Here is a 16,127-nt window from a genome sequence, read left to right as displayed (position 1 = left end):
TGAGAATGGCTAAATGGGAAGTAGCAACTCTGGAAGTATAAAATCTTATGAAGTCCCAAGTTGTCTGTACCACAGAAAGTTCTTGGGTTGTAAGGAGGAGCACAAAGAATTTATTACAGGAGAACTTCTGCAGCGAGTTCAGAGCTTTTCCCCAAAACAACACAAAGCAGGAGACAAAATTTGTGTAGAGATAGTAAGATAGTACGGTTGAAAACTAGTAACTAGAAGGAGGCCTAAAGGACCAGCCTGCCACGGCGTTTGCTCCAGCAGCCGCTCAGCTGGAGGAGGGCTGTACCCCTCCCTCCGACACCGCTACCCGTCTGTGAAGGGAGGATGAAAAAAGGGTTTGAAATCGGAGAATGATCCAAGAGCAAGCATTCTTCCTAGGAGAAAGTCAGGGTGAAGGAAGGCACCACCTCCTGACTTAGGAAAGACTGAAAGACAATCAGCCAGTCATTTGGATCAGGAGCGTGTGGGAAGAAATGTGCGGGCTGTAGGGGTGTCAGGAGGTGATGGAGAGGCAGTGGCTGCTGTGCCTGTTGGGCCGTGGCTAGAAATGTAGCTTAATCTCTAAGCTAGTAACTTCATTTCTCCCAGGGAAAAATAAACAGGCAATATGTGAAGGAAAAATAAAAAAGAAACATGCTTTTTTTTAATTACTCCTGGGTTCCAGAGGTATAGCTCCACTGAATTCACTGAGGGATGTTTTTGCTAATAAAGCTTTTAAAATGAGGGATGGATTATACCCCAAGTATGGATATTTCTAAATATGTCTGGTTTTATATATTTCTCAATATTTCTATTTTTATTTTTCTGACTTTTGCCTGAACAAAAAAAAATAAACAAAACCATTTTTTTAACTAGTTCTGTATGCCCCAAAGAAACAAAAGTGTGCATGCTTTCTAGAGAAGGAAAAATGGCATACAATTTGGGGGGGGGGGGATCAAATACAGAATCAATAAAAAATGTTATGGAGGTTACCATTTAAAAATGTACATGCTGCTGTCATGCAAAGGTATCTCTGCAACTCTATCCTCTGTTTCAAATGCTACAGTCTGCCAAATTTGGATAAATGTTGACTTTTAATGGCACCTGATGTACCGACAGGCATAGATGTTTCTTAATGCAACAGCATCAGTCAAATGCAGGTCACTGCACTAATTAAGAGTGCATCTGTTATAACTGATCATTTTGTTCTCCCTAATTTTAATAAGCAATTTTGCCAACATGTTTACTGGAAATATTACAACATCTTCCTGCGCTGAGAAAACCCAAAGGGCCTATTTATCTGGTTCAGCTGTATTCTTGTTTAAACAGAGGGTCATGCTGAAACCAAAGGATTGCCATTTTGCCCAGAAGACAGGTCTAAGATTTGACTTGAGACTACAGCACGTCTGTGGGAGGGGGAATCCTTCTCCACAGGCCACTTAAGACATCCTGAGTGAAAAGAATGCTGACATCAAAGATGCACCGAGGAATGACAATCACAGCCGCTGCAATCGAATAACCCTAGGTTCAGGAAGAGGAGGGCTAGCATCCTGATTTTATTTTCTGTACGTGCTGTGATTTGACGTGTAGTTAACCAAGAGAGGTCTAGGAACCCAAACAGCGTAAGAAAAGCAAACTAAACTCCGGCAAAGCACGCTTTGTCCTACCTCCGGTTCAGCCCTCAGGTGATCAGGCGCTGCATGCTTTTAATTTTACCAGCTAGGGATATTTTTTTAAATGTCCAGAGAACAAACGCGTCTGAATATTGAGCGTGACACAAAATGTCACGACTACTTAAAGTCGCGGGTCCTTCAGCCCACGGAGGAAGATGCGGAGGGAAGGAGCCAGGGTGAGAACGTCGTCGCGGAAAGAAAAGGCTCGGGATTGGGCGTCGTGTTCGGGGGAAGGGGGGAGCGGGGGGAGAAAAGCGAGGGGGGCAGCTTTGCCCGCCGGGCCGCGGGCTGGAGGCTGGCAGGGAGGAGCGCAGCCTGCGCGGCTGCCGGCGCGGGGCGGCGGAGGGGCGGCGGGCGGGCGGGCAGGCCGGTGTGAGCTGTTTGGCCACCGGAGCCAATCGAAAGCTGGGGCTTGGTCCTCTCGGCGGGCAGCGCCGGCGCCGGGGCAGTGCCGAGCTCCCCTCCGCCGCCGGGACGCGGCCGAGCCGCCTCGCTCCCTCCACGCACCGCTCTCGCCCACTGAGCGCCTATGGGCGTCTGCGACCAGCCAGGGCTTCGCACCGCCGCCCCCGCCACCGCCGCCGCCCCCGGCACCCGCGGCAGCAGCGGCCGACGACCGCCGCCCCGCTTCATCACCCCTGGGGATCTATAGCTGGCAGGACGGACCCTTCCCCGCCGCCGTGCAGGTATGGGGCGGCCGAAGGGCGCCCGGCGTCCTGACCCGGCTCCGCTTCTCTTGCCGACGGCTTGCTCCTTTTCTCCTCCTCCTCCTCCTCCTCCTCCTCCCCTGCCCTCTCACGCTTATCGCCCCTCCGCGAGGCAGCGGGGCGGCACGCAGGGCCGGCGGGCGCGGCGGCGGTGACAGCGCGGGGCCGCCCCACCGGCAGCCCCGCCGCGCCGCAGCCCTGGCGGGCGACCGCCCTGCCCGCCCCGGCGCGGGGAGCTCCGCCGGCGGCGGTATAGCCGGGCGTCTCGCGCTGCCCGCCCGTGGGGCGCTGCCGGGGGCACGTAACTCCGGTGGGGAGAGCCGGCAGCGTCTGTGTCTCGGGGCTTTTGCTCCTCTGAGCGCCCGCCGAGGTTACCTGAACGGCCGGGGCCCTTCGGGTCTGAAGCGTCGTGCATCGCGCCTCCACGCTCCCTCCCAAGTGAAAACCAGAGAAAAAAAAAAAAAGGTAAAAAAAAAAAGTAGTCTCGTGCTTGAAACCTGTGCCCCTTTGTACCTTTCTTTCTTTGCTTTGGGTTAATGATGGTTTGTGATTATGAAACCCCACGAAGGATCAGCTCCAAGACCGAATAGTATTACTTGAAGTCATGAGTTGGAAATACATATGTGTATACATACGCTGTTTTTTTCCCCCCTTGCAAATGAGGATTATAATAATACAAACCCACGGCTGTCTCGGAAGGAGCTCCTGCTTGACTTTCTGCGAAAGCTAAGGAACTATTTGCACTTTTCGCAGGTCTTGCAGAATTGGAGTCACAGGTCTTATAAAAAATTGCAGTGCCATTTGGCTGAACAACTCTTATTTTTAGCACGCTATTGTGAAAGTGGTTATATAACTTTTGGTGGATTTTTGAGGACAAAATTCACAGCTCATAACAAGTTAAACCTCTTTTTTTTCTCCAAAAGAGGAGAAATAAACTGAATGAAAGCCCGATGAGTAGAGACAGGTGAACTTCAGCCTGAGAAATGACCGCGACAGAGATTCCCTGAGGAAGAGCCCCAGGTTAGGAATCCCACGGTCCTCCCGAGAGTCGCGAAGCAGCAGGTGCAAGACCAAGCACTGTCTGCGCAGAGCCCTAATTAGCAAGCTGGTTATCAGGCCGCTTCAAGGCTAGTTCTTGCTAAACCGGGGAGAAATCAACATCGCGTCCGCGCCTTGTCTTCCCACCAGTGCCAATACAATACAGATACTGTGTTCCCTTAGGGGATTAGTTTGTTGCTTGAACTCCAAGGAGTACCTGCCGCCTGAAATATTTGCTTAGAATGCCTGATGTGTTTTAACGCAGATGCCTCTTTTGATAAACTTGATGCGTAGTTCTCAGGCTGGCCTTTCCTTGTCTCTCTCCAAAAGTTAAGGAGGAATAATAACACTTTACAATTTTAAAGAGCCCTGAGAAAAATAATTCAATAGAAGTAAGGAACAGCAGTCTGCTTATTAATGAAAGCCAGGACCTGAGGTTTCAGTATTCAGGCTCTAAGCAAGGGACCTCTCTTTCTCACTTTTGTTGCATGGTCCTCATGAGCTGCCATCATCCAAGACGTGCAGTGAAGTCTTAAATTTTACACACTTGTGCGTCATTACTGTGCAACTGAAGAGAGCTGACCGGTATGCTAAATGTCTGTTGTAGTATGAGTGTGAAACCAAGCAGGTAGAATTTTGCCTTCTTGCCTCTCTTGCAGCCTGCTGTTTGTGCAGAGCTCTTGTGCGTGGGGAGGAGGTATGTTTGGGTAACAGTGAAGTTTGCTCAGCCTTCCCTTGCAGGATGATAAATAAGCAAAAAGTTGTGTCAGTGAAAAGCATCATTAGGATCTCTAAGAGGGTGCAACAAAAATAAATGCCATTAACCCTAGATTTTGAGCTGATCGGATTAGCTATCTGTTTGCTTTTTATTTATCTTTCAAAAAGACTGTGCTGTCATGAAACATGACTTTCAATGTGGAATAGAACAAAGATAGGAGAAGTTGAAGAATTAAACTGAAGAGATTTTTGTTTCTTTCCATAGTATCAGGTGAGGTTGTAAATCAATATCTGAATTGCCAATTGAGCTATATGGATAAATCCTGTCCTTTGGAAAATGCTCAGTTTCAGTCGCCATTTGTCAATGCTTAGGAAAGTGTAAATCACATAGGTCGAGATCATCCTCTTCTGTAATAAATAGTTTAGTCCTGCTGTGGTTTTGCTTGATAAATTTGGTAACTGGTAAATTCCAGCTGCTCAATTTCATAGTTTTACGCACACTACTACTGAACTCATGTTTAAAAGACTCAAGCATCAGAAACTGGTAAATTCCAATTTTGTTGGTGTCAAAATGACTGATAAATTGGAACTATTTCAATGAGCAGTCCAAGTCACTGTGCAGCTTTACTGACAACCGAAGAGTCTCTTCAAGAGCAGCACAAAAAGATCTTTCACTTCACTCTCACAGATGCTCGTGGGTGTGGTTGTGCATTTATATTAGCGTTGTGGTTCGCGTCAGGAGCGTACTTTTGACGCCAGTCTTCCAGTTGTTCCCACTTACTGTCCATCTCCATATACCTCATGGTGGGCTGGATGGATTCCTTTAGGATGAATCTAAACGAGAAGATGTGCTTGAGTCATTACTGGAAATTCAGTCTGTAGGACCAGACCAGAGCTAGGCTCAAGTAAAACTCTATAAAATGCATATAGCATTGACATTAAGGCTTCCACACTTAAGTGTTTTGCTCAGTATGTCTGTTCCTCTTGGGCTGTGCTACCTGCTAACACAGACCTGGTCCATTTCCAGCAGACTAGTACTTCAGACTGGTGCGCCATGCCCTTTGAGGCAGTTGCTAACCGTCTTTCCCAGGCGTGTGTGCTCGTCCCTGCTTCGTGCATCATTGCCTACACATGAGTTACCATGAAGCTCCTTCTGGCTCAGCTGGAGAGCACAACCCCGCAACAAACTGCGGCTGCCCTACTTGTATATATACCCACCGAGCTCTCTTCAGTGCTAAAAGAAGATGGCAAATTTTTTTTTTTTAATAGTCTGGCATGTGATAGCGGACTACTTTTTGAGTGCAAACTTGGGATAATGCAGCCTTGTGCTTGTCTGGTGAGTGTGAACACAGTAGTTGTGTTTAGGAAAGGACATCTGGTGCTTCTTCATGGTCACTGGCTGTAGCCCTTCCGTATATAAGGGTCCACAAGGCTGTGTTTATGTTCCTCATTGCATTTGGGTGTGGCTTGAAATTTAAAAACTCTCATTTAGAAATGCTGTGCTGTATTTTGTGGGTGCAGCATCTTGGCTGACTACATTTCCCATAGTGCACCAGATTTGGAGAAGGTGCCGCCTAAAGCTTCTGACTACAACATGCAAATACATTTTTGTCTGCAGTTTTCACTCTAAATCTGAAAACTTTTCAGTTTTCTCTTGTTTGGTGATTTGGCTGGCTTTTAGCGCTTTCTTGTTTGGTTTTTTTTTGTTAATAGTTTGCTTCTTTTGTGAAAATGATTTTAAATAGAAAAATTATTTTGTTAATTATAAACCATTGTCTTTTGTATGAAGGCGTTTTTACCTAGAAAATATATTATTGGAGCAATTAGGGAACAGATCCTTCTTACTCAGTAACAGAAGATGGTCATCATTGCAGCAAAAATTGGGTTTCTTATTGACACTTCAGTTTTACACAAGTTTTCACAGGGATCATGATGGAAATCATAGGATTGCATGTGTATAGCATAGATGATAAAAAAACTCATCCTTCTGGATCACTGTAACTGCTCCAATACTGCTTTAAATCACAGAAAAAGTTGTGCTATTTGGAACGATAGGAACTGAAAAATAAGAGAGCTTTTCCTTTTCAGCTGACTGTATTTCTATTGCTAGAGGTTGTCTACTCCAAACCTTACTCCAGTGCATAGTTAATCTGTGGGATGAAGTGCAGATTTTAACATGAATTTTGTAGATTATGGATATGTCACTTGAAACCGTGGTATTTCTTGTTCTCAGTGCATTAAGCTGTTTATTATAACTTTTAAGAAGATTTTTGAAGCCTGTTTCAGAAAGGGAAACAGACCATAAGAATCTGTCTTGCTCCTGGTTGTTAAAACAGAGGGCAATCTGTCTTTCAATATCTGGTGTGATATAATCATGGCAACTTCAGTTGTAACCTGTCTTTGTCAAAAAGTCATCTTACAGCATCTACTTTTCACATTCTTTTTTTCTTCTGGGCATAACCATGCTTATCTACGAGATTCTGTATTTTTTTTTTTCTGTTGTTGCTGTCTCCATAATATCTGTAAGAGTTACAGCGGCATATTTTAGATTAGTCATAAAACTAAAGGGGATTTAGTAAAGTCAGTTTTTCATAGAGGCTACACTGTCATATAGAATTAGTTATACTGTAAACATACGTTGTATATAGAAATACAATGCTACTGTCTTTACTGCAAGCTTCTTTATAGAAGGAAAAAGGTAAATTTATCTCTAATTCCAGACAGTTTTAAAGTCGTTGTTTAGGAAGTGAGTATTTTAAGAAACCATAATTTGTAATGAAACTAAGAGGAAGTTAAAACTGTGATACATTCAAATACAAAAAGTCTCATAAAGATTACGTTTCTGCCTATTTTGTGTTAAGAAAGTGGGAGAAGTAAAGTATAGGAGGAAGGAAAATATATTATTTACCCTCCAGATTTCATTTTGGAACCAGTTTTTATGGAGTGTGATGGGCAATGCACAAATACAGTATCAGGCTGTAGATTTAACAGCAATAAATCTTAAACAAATCCTGAATTTTTAACTTAACTTCTCTTAAAACATGGAACCAGCATTTGTACAACTCATGCAGTACGTGTTGTTGACCTTGTCTTGTACAAACACTTGCTAGAGTTGGAAAACTGCATTGAGCTGGTGCTACAAGTGAACTAGCTGCCTCTCTCCATTCGTGCGCAGTTTTGTCGTGGATTCCAGCCACGTCTAGTCTATTCTGTTACTCTGCTTAAGTGCTATTATGATAATGCTAAATAGCCTGATGTTCTACAGTAGTGCTAACAAAAAAACAAACAGCATTGTAAAAATTCTGCATGACCGTTTCTGGCATGAAACAGCATTTTTTTCCTGGTGCAAATCTCAGACCTAATCTCGTTTCCAGTGAGGCCAAAACACTAGTCTGGCTTACAGTTGAGCGGGATCCTGCCCATAAATCTGGCCAGTCTCCATACAGATAACATCTGGAAAGTTGTCATTTAAAAATATGTGGGAGAACTTGGGATAGGGGTGTAAATAGTAGGTCAGAGCTTCTATCCAAAATGAAAACATCCCAGCTCTCAGATGTCAGACACCCTTGCTCTAGGCATGTTTTTTTGTTATGATCCATCTATCATTTGTCAGTTCCTGTTCCGTCAACATAATTTGGAGCTCAGTGTCCTTTGCAAGGAACAAGGGGAGGTTGACAGGCAGAGAAGACAGGGAATATGTGAACATATTGCACAAATTAATGGACACATCCAGTAAAGTCTCCTAATAAAGAGAGAGATGGCTATCGCTTCTATTTCAATTTAATTTGTTCTCTGGCTGACACCTTTCAGATTACTACACACAACGGCTTTATACTAAGCCTGTTTGTTGACTTTGGTCTATATTCTTCCTTAACGAAGCCCATGGAAACTTTGCCTGATACTTCAGTGAGAACAGCTTTTGCCCAGATATTCTTAAAAGGGAATACTTACAAACGGAAACAAATTAGAAGGACCTTGGATTCTGTGTAGGCAGCGAAAGATTGTTGATCTGCCTCTTTAATATTTCCATTTCTTACTAAAGCTGATCCCTAAGTAAAGTCATAGCTCAGAACTTGTGACTTCTTAAAGGTATCTGAAGCTGAAGATTCAAATGTCACATAAACTGATTATTAGTAAAATTTATAGTTTTATTAAAAAATCACAGAATATATATGAAAATAGCACCATTGCACCACTGTATGCTGTTTTTGTTGTATGTAATGACCCTTTTTCCATGGGAACCCTGAAGCAAGCGCGACAAACGCACACAGTTGGAAATCAAGCTAGTTTCTACCATCTGCAACTGTCTTGCTTTGAGCTTCCCAAAGTTCCTTCAGTCACTTACACAAAATTATTCAACAGCTCAATCTAGGTTGTTATTTTTTTCTCTTTTTTTTAAACTGTAATACAAACCCCATCTTTGTCTACCATAAATTCCTCCCAAATGAAGAGAAGCTTTAAATACAAATTGTACCATAATAAATGCCATTTCCTTTTCTTTATCCACTTTTTTTAGTTGTCTGCACTTGATGTTCTTTCTTCTTGAAGGAGCACTGAAAAGGCTCCTTCATGAGCTACAGTTTACTGTTTTCTGAATTCTATTTTTAAATGCCAGTTGCTTTATCCTGCAACTCAGGTAGACTGCTTCCAACTAGAAAAATATTTTTATGTTGACGTTTCAATAGCTGACTTTAAAAAGTATGATACATGTAAACACTATTTTGAGTACTTATCAGAAATTGCCAATCTTCTCTTTGTAAAAATAGGGGTTTTTTTCTTTTTCAGTTTAAAATCTAATATTTTATAATACTTAAAAGTTTTAAGTTTCTTTGGAAACAAGTTTATTGTGACATTCCAAGTTGAGCCTAGTTCTTTTCTGGACATCTCTAAGGTTTCTTTAAAAGAAGGATATGATATTACAGGAAGAATGTTACTCTTGTTTGCCAGAGCGCTGTACTATGTTTACTATAATAGGATTAAAGGAAATTTGAAAGTCAAAGCTAGCTCAGTGGGAAACTGATAAACACACGTTGTACTTGCAGGAACACTCTGCCCAGTAGTATTAGGAAATTTATCACTATTTATTTAGCAGTTCAGACTTTATCCGACAAACAGATTTGTTATCCATTTAAAACTATGCCAGACGTTGAAAGACTTAACAATATGGATGTGATTTGCGGAATCTGAACTATTATCCTGGCATAGCCATTACATGTGGTTTAGGATTGGGACTCTCATACCATAGACTCTCAAAATAAGGAGTCTGTAGCTTATGGATCCCGTTGCTTTCCAAATCTGTGGTTTAATTCCTGGCACTTCTGGCTAGGTCAACTATTACAGCCACAGTCACAAACAGTGATTTTCAGAGTCTGAACAAGCTAGATGAGGGTGTAGCTCCTTGGAAAAGTTATTCTGGAAGAGGCAAACCCAGCAATATCTCTGGATCCATATCTGGTGCTGGCAGGCTCTACTGTTGAGAAGCAATGGCAGTCCAGTCTCATATTTACTAATGTTTGTTTATTTGTGCCTTGGCCAATGTTTCAACTAGAGAGTGAATTCTGGAGAAAGAAAAGGCCACAGGGATGACTTTCCATTCCTAAGTACATGCTAAGAGGTCATTCTTACACAGACACAAATGCTGCTTACAAATCAATGAAATAGAATGAAGTAATTTTGCTATGAAATGCCTACAGGAAATTTTTTTTTTTTTTGAAACATCAAGAGTAGAGGGGAATGCATAATCACAATGTGATACATGTGATACATAAGCTACTCCTGCAAAGGTTTTCACCACCTCCAAAATGGCAGGTATCTTGCAAAAGTAGGAAACTACTTGCTGTGTACTTCTGAACACCAGAAAAGGCCAGGGGACTATTCCCGTACTGGGGGTTAGTAGGAACTGCAGGATGGAGTCATTTGGTTATGGAAGCTCCTGCTGTGAGCTGTTCATGCTGTGTGTGGTAAAGCAATTATTTGATAAAAAGGCTGTTAGGAAAATCAGTTTATTTCGAAGCTGCTTTCAGCTTTGAAGTATCTTAGAAGAGTGCCTAAAAAGCAAGGATCCTTTTTTTAAATGAAATTTATGGATTTGTATGCTATCCATGAAATCACCCCAAAATATCCATTTCTTCTCTTGTTCTTTTAAGATGTGAATGTGAGCTGCTAATGTGCTTTGAGATATTAAAATCTGAAGAAATCTTCTTCGTCCTGTTCAACACTGAGGAGGAATCATCTAATTTCTCCTGCTTTTCTCTCCCACCCAAAATGGTCTTTAAAGGTCTGTGGAATCACTGGAAATGACATTTCCCAGTCAGCTGAGTTATACCTTCATCATGGTCCATCCCTCTCTATTGTAACCATGGCCATGGTACAGTCCAGTGTGCTGTGGAGTCTCTGAGACAGGCAACAATAATGAGAATTTTCAGTTTGGTTTTAGCTGGTCCATTCAGGTCCATTCCTGTGGAACTGCGGACACATGGGTGAGAAGTCCATACCAAGGGTTTCCAGACTCAAGGGCTGCTGTTGTGTCTCTAATTCCACTGGCAGTGCAGGCTTCAGGCTTCTTCTGCAGAAGAACTTGGTGGGGTCAAGTTCTTCTGCAGATCTGTCCTGGGCAACTTGACCTGCAGATTGAAGAAATCTTGATCTTATTTTATCATTAATTAAAACAAAATGTTGCCTATTTGAACTCTTCTGCTTAGCTTCATCCACGTAGATAGGCTGCAATCAGAGTGCTAGCAGTTTGCTCCGTTATATACAGATTGTAACTCAAGGCTGCGGAAAGCTGCCAGTTCATCTCCCCACTCGGACGCCAGCTTCATTTGCTAGTATAAATAACTGGATAGCAGTCAAACGTGATTGACCTAAGCTGTTACTTTTTCTGAATGTGTAAAATATCAGGAGCTTGAGGTGCTGCTTGGGTTTTTTTTCCCCGCACTGAAATTTAGGTGTATTTGTTGAGAATATTGAAATATATTTGTCATTGTATTTATCATGGGTTTAGATTTATCTTTACTGTATGCAGGACAGCACAAAATTAGTTGTTTTTTATTGTCATATTAGAATATGCATGGTTAGATTTGTATTGTTGAGAAAATAAGCCTCTAATTAAAAGTGAACTGTAATTTAATATACTTGGTTATGAAGTGCTCCAAATTAGATTTTTTCCCCCAAGATATTTATTTTTCCTTTAAAATGAAAACTGGCTTATTTTGCTGTGATCAAAGCTGATGCCTTAATTTGGGCATCAAATGCACTATAACATTTGAACTTCTAGATGCATGATACAAACTGCTAACATATATAGCAGGCAGATAGAAATGCTGGTGGTGGTTTTTGTGTGTGAGTCATGCTTCAGTGTTCTTTTAAATAAGTACTTGTTGTCTTGCTAGTCGTAAACCTTTCCTAAAGCTTCTGTGATGGCCTTTTGCTTTTATCGCATGACCCATTTCTTTGAGGTGGCAGAATCTAATAGTCTCTTCAAAGTATTAATGGTCCAGTGAGTATTCCTGCTTTGTTATGCTTCCTACGGCTATGCCTATGGTGTCACTTTAGTTGAGCATAGGTCTAAACTTGTGCTGAAGGGGTCATCTTGCTCTTGGCTCTGCCGCTAGGTTGTGTCTTAATTCTGTTACAGACTTGCTTTGTGACACCTGGCATGTCTAAAATGGTACACTCAACATCTGTGGGACATTGGCTCATAAATCGTGCTGTAAACGTTGACATAAGTGTTCAAAACACTGTATGTCCTCTAGCTGACAGTGTTCTTGGGTGCAGACTCCTTGCATTGTGTCTTGAAAATCCTGTTAGTACTGAGTAGCCTTAGTAGTCTAGATAGACAGGCTCAGCCGCGCAGTGTGGAAGATCTTTGAATAAGGTCGCTGTTCAAGAGACAGCCCAAAGACCAGCATTCCCAAATTTTCTGAACAATGACACAGGCTAATAAGCGTGGTGAGGCACTTGCCCAGGGAAGCTGTGCGTATCCCATCACTGGAAGTGTTCAAGGTTAGGTTGGACAGGGCTTTGAGCAACCTGATTACTGAAAGATGTCCTTGCCCATGGTAGGCCAGTTGGACTGGTGGTCAGTCACTATCCCTGGAGGTATTTAAAAGACGTGTACATGTGGTCCTTAGGGGCATGATTTCGTGGTGGACTTGGCAGTGCTAGGTTATTAGTTGGGACTTGATGATCTTAAAGGTCTTTTCCAACCTAAATGATTCTATGATGCTATCTTTAAAGGTACCTTCCAACCCAAACCATTCTGTGGTTTTATGATTGTATTATGCTGGCATTATTTGAACAGAACCTTATGGATCGCTTTACAGGTTGTAAAAACTGTTACTGTCATTGAACACTTTTTAAAATAAATGTATTAAAGGCTAAAATGCTTGTATTATAAACTGTTCATTACAGTGTGTTATGTAACATAAACAACTACGTATAATATGTAAAAGAAGTAGCCATGACTTTACATGTAGATGCAAAAAAATTTGATGTTTTGCTTTACTGCAAAGCCTATACGGATGTGAATTCTAATGCAGATTTGCACACACTGGATTAAATTAATTCCTGTGCAGAGCAGTAGAACTATGTATTACTTCAAGACAATGCAAAAATACTTCTATACTTTAAAAAAAGGGCACTCTTAACCATGTCTTCCCTATAGTGGGAATTTCTGCCCATTGTGTATTGCTCTATCTTCATTATTTAACATTTCCGACCTGGGACATCCAAAGCTTTTGTTTATGATTTACACAGGGTCAACCATAGCTGTAAAAATATATTTTTACTGTAGTGAAATGAAGAGACAACAACAGGTAATTGCCCTTGCGCTTTTATCTTTTGGAGCAGTGTAACTAAACCCAAGTGCTATAAAGTAGGGAAGAGAGGATTTGCTTCTGATGGACTGAATTATTCCATACATAGATTGTTCTGGAACATTTCAGTTATACTTTTTACTCTATATGATTTTGGGGGTAGTTCTGAGTTAACATATTTAAATGGTAACTTTCAAAACGGCTATGTAAATATTTGGCTTCATGATAAAACTCATATAATTTAATTCTGGAATTATTCCATCAGTTTTTCTGACTTGCATGTATTGTAAAGATCAGAATTCATTTCAAATTTGAGTGAAACTAGCCTAGGTACTTTGAGATATGGAGTTACCCTATCAAAGATATGTTCACTAAAGAGTTGACATTAACACTTCTGAACTTCATTCTTTAAGAGTCATCTTATTTATAGCAAGATAAATGCACTTTCAGCTCTAATTGCACAGAGCGACAAAAACATTCTTTGGATAGCCTAAGTAATCTAAAATATATCTGATCTGGGAAACCTCAGAGGATCTATTTAATTCAAGAAGGCAGGAAAATTTCAGAGATGTATACTTACGGCCTGGATTTCAGAATATGCAACTGCTGCTTGGACATTTTAGGAGGACTCTTAATTTCTTTTAATTAAATATCATAAGCTATGATATTTAACATCATGAGCTATGTTGTCCCAGAATTTACATGACAGATATCATGCCATGCTAGGAATATATCTGAGAACTTGAAAAGTATGTCCAAGAAAAAAATCCAAACAGATTAATGCTTTTATGTAACTGAGAAAAAGAAAAATGCAAATAGTGACAAAAGTCAAAAGTGAGTTAAGCTTTTCAGTGGTCTGTCAGCTTTACTACTAGTTAAGTGCCAAACTGTTTATGGCTTGAGGGGGGGTGGTGGTGTTCAAAAAGTGCTTTGGCTTTTTTTAACCACTTTGAGGATTTTTTTTTAATTAATTATAAAATATTCCCCTCACACATTCACTGGTTGTTTTAAATATTTTTAAATGTAAATTTAACAGACTTCCTAAGAAATACTTACAAAGTTCATCTTTACTGTACGATATCTGGCTGTAAGTCAACAATCTCTTAGGATATAATCGTTTTCTAGGAGTTTATACATACAACTGGTTGTTCAGGCTTTTCATCAAGAAGTCAAATGGGATCTGTTCCTCTGTAGGCTTCCTTGTTTAGCACATGTGAGGGAACTCACGCCTAACTGCTAGTAGATTTTATGCTGTGTAACCTTTGCAAGTATTCATTGCATGTTAATTCTTGACAGATAAAATTACTTATTCACTATTGACTTATCATTGAGGCATGATTTACTTTGTCACTATTTAGTCATCTTCATGCTATGTTGAGATAGCAGTCTCTCTCCAAATCTTCTTGTGGCACGCAACTATTTCCCTGATAGAAAGTTGTAGTTAGAGGTCTGCAGAAGGAACGTGCAGGGCACAAGGGAGAAAGGCAAATATTGGCATGTTTTTGAATCTGTGCTTAAGAACGGTGATCACTGGTGTCTGCGAAGGGGAGGGTTGTACATTTGTAGCTTTTGCTTGCTCTTCTTTATTGGTCTGCTCTCCAAGACATGCTGGGGGTATGGGGAGAGAAGGGTTAAGTATTCAGCCATTTTTTCTTTCACTGTTTTTGCTCACAAGATTATGTTATTTTGCCCCATGAAAAAGATCACGGATCGAGAACCACTGTGACGTTGCCACTCTGGCTGGGTCACCTTCTCATATCAGCTTACCCTTTACTTAAAATATGCCTGTTAGCCCAACCTTGCATACATATATGACTTGCAATAAAACCTTGACACATGTATAAGTTAATGAAAGGAGCCTTTTGCTTGTATTCTAGATATTTCAGCACGGTCTCTGAGTAACTCAGGCAAATGTTTCTGGCCCCTCTGGCACTGCTTAGATATGTGCAGGGTAAAAGTAGCCTTTGCCTTCTTTCCTTCCACCTATTTTCACTATGCATGAGACTGGCCTATTATGAAGGTCAAATGAATTCTACAAATAACAGTGTCTAGAGTACTAGTTTGGGAACATGGGGCCACAAACTTTTTGTTTCTTGTTGGGCAATTCTCCTTAAACCTTAGGGTATCGTAAGAGTGCTTAGACTTTGCTCTGCTCAGCATTACAAAGACTTAAGAATTTTGCAGGGTCCTCTCTCAGTGCATGAAGCTGTGACGCTAGAGGAAGCTGGCAGAGTCTGGACTTGATAAGCCTTGCGGAAAAGCGGGAGGGTGATAGCGAAGGTAATCTGGTTTGCGGTAACCTAAGTGGCTTCCAAACGAATTGAAGCGCTCTGCGAACTGAGCTGCAAGCGTTATGGAAGTGCAACCCCTGATTTTCCAAAGCAGCTGCTTTTGAACGTGGAATGGAGCAATCTAAATAATTCACTAGAGGCATCTCCGTAAGGACTATTAAAGAACCTAAAAATGAGGTGACTGGCATCAGGAATTCCCACAGGTGAGGCAGATGCCTGCGTTCTTTGTGCCGTCGATAGGAAGAGTTTGGGGATTGGGCTCATGGTGTACGTAAGTCAGTGTGCCGCAGTGGGGAATTATTAAACTTCAGATAATACTGAAGAAATGAGTGCTTCCGAAAGCCTGCCTCTTATGAGTGGAGTCTCCACCAGAAGTGCTGGTGAAAAAAGGTGGAAGAACGATTATGAAATGCTGCAAAATGCTCCCATCTTTAGATGTATCTGCTGAGATTTTCCCTCTGTGAGTAAAAAGGTGCAACTGAAGGCTGGGGAGGATCACTATGAGGGTTGAATGCACAGGTTAAATTACACTTTGGAACTAAAGGTGATAAAATCCTCAGAGCTATAAGAAGATGTAATTAGATCCAAAGTACAGCTAGGCACATTTTACCCCCTCCCCTCTACTGTCAAACCTTACGTAGGGAATGGCTCCCGGTGCCAGTAGCCAGAATGTCACAGTTCAGAGCTGGTGAGCCTTTCAGAGGCCGTTGGGATTTCCAAGATGCTTTTGAGGATCACTGAACACGATTTTACTTCAAGATGGGAAAGCCCTGTGTAACAACCGATTTTACAAGTCCAAAGTTCAGCTGGGAGCTGTGCACACGAAGCAACGCAGATACTGAATTCTTCATTGATACTGTATTGGCATTGCGTGAGGAGAGATTAGGATCAGCCCTT

At 41.6% G+C, this 16,127-nt stretch overlaps 1 protein-coding gene across 1 annotated transcript in view; it reads left to right on the top strand.

The window, feature by feature from the left end:
• The first annotated feature begins 1,650 nt into the window (after positions 1-1,650).
• Positions 1,651-16,127, top strand: part of GREM2 (gremlin 2, DAN family BMP antagonist) — a 37,627-nt gene continuing 23,150 nt past the window's right edge. Inside the window, exon 1 of the mRNA XM_081997284.1 lies at positions 1,651-1,673. The gene's annotated coding sequence lies outside the window, so the exon portion shown is untranslated. The remainder of the gene's footprint in view (positions 1,674-16,127) is intronic.

This window comes from Phaethon aethereus (assembly GCF_964289735.1).
Source record: "Phaethon aethereus genome assembly, chromosome: 3".
Classification (NCBI taxonomy): Eukaryota; Metazoa; Chordata; class Aves; order Phaethontiformes; family Phaethontidae; genus Phaethon; species Phaethon aethereus.
The sequence above is the reverse complement of the archived record's forward strand: the minus strand, read 5'-3'. Positions and strand labels throughout refer to the sequence as shown.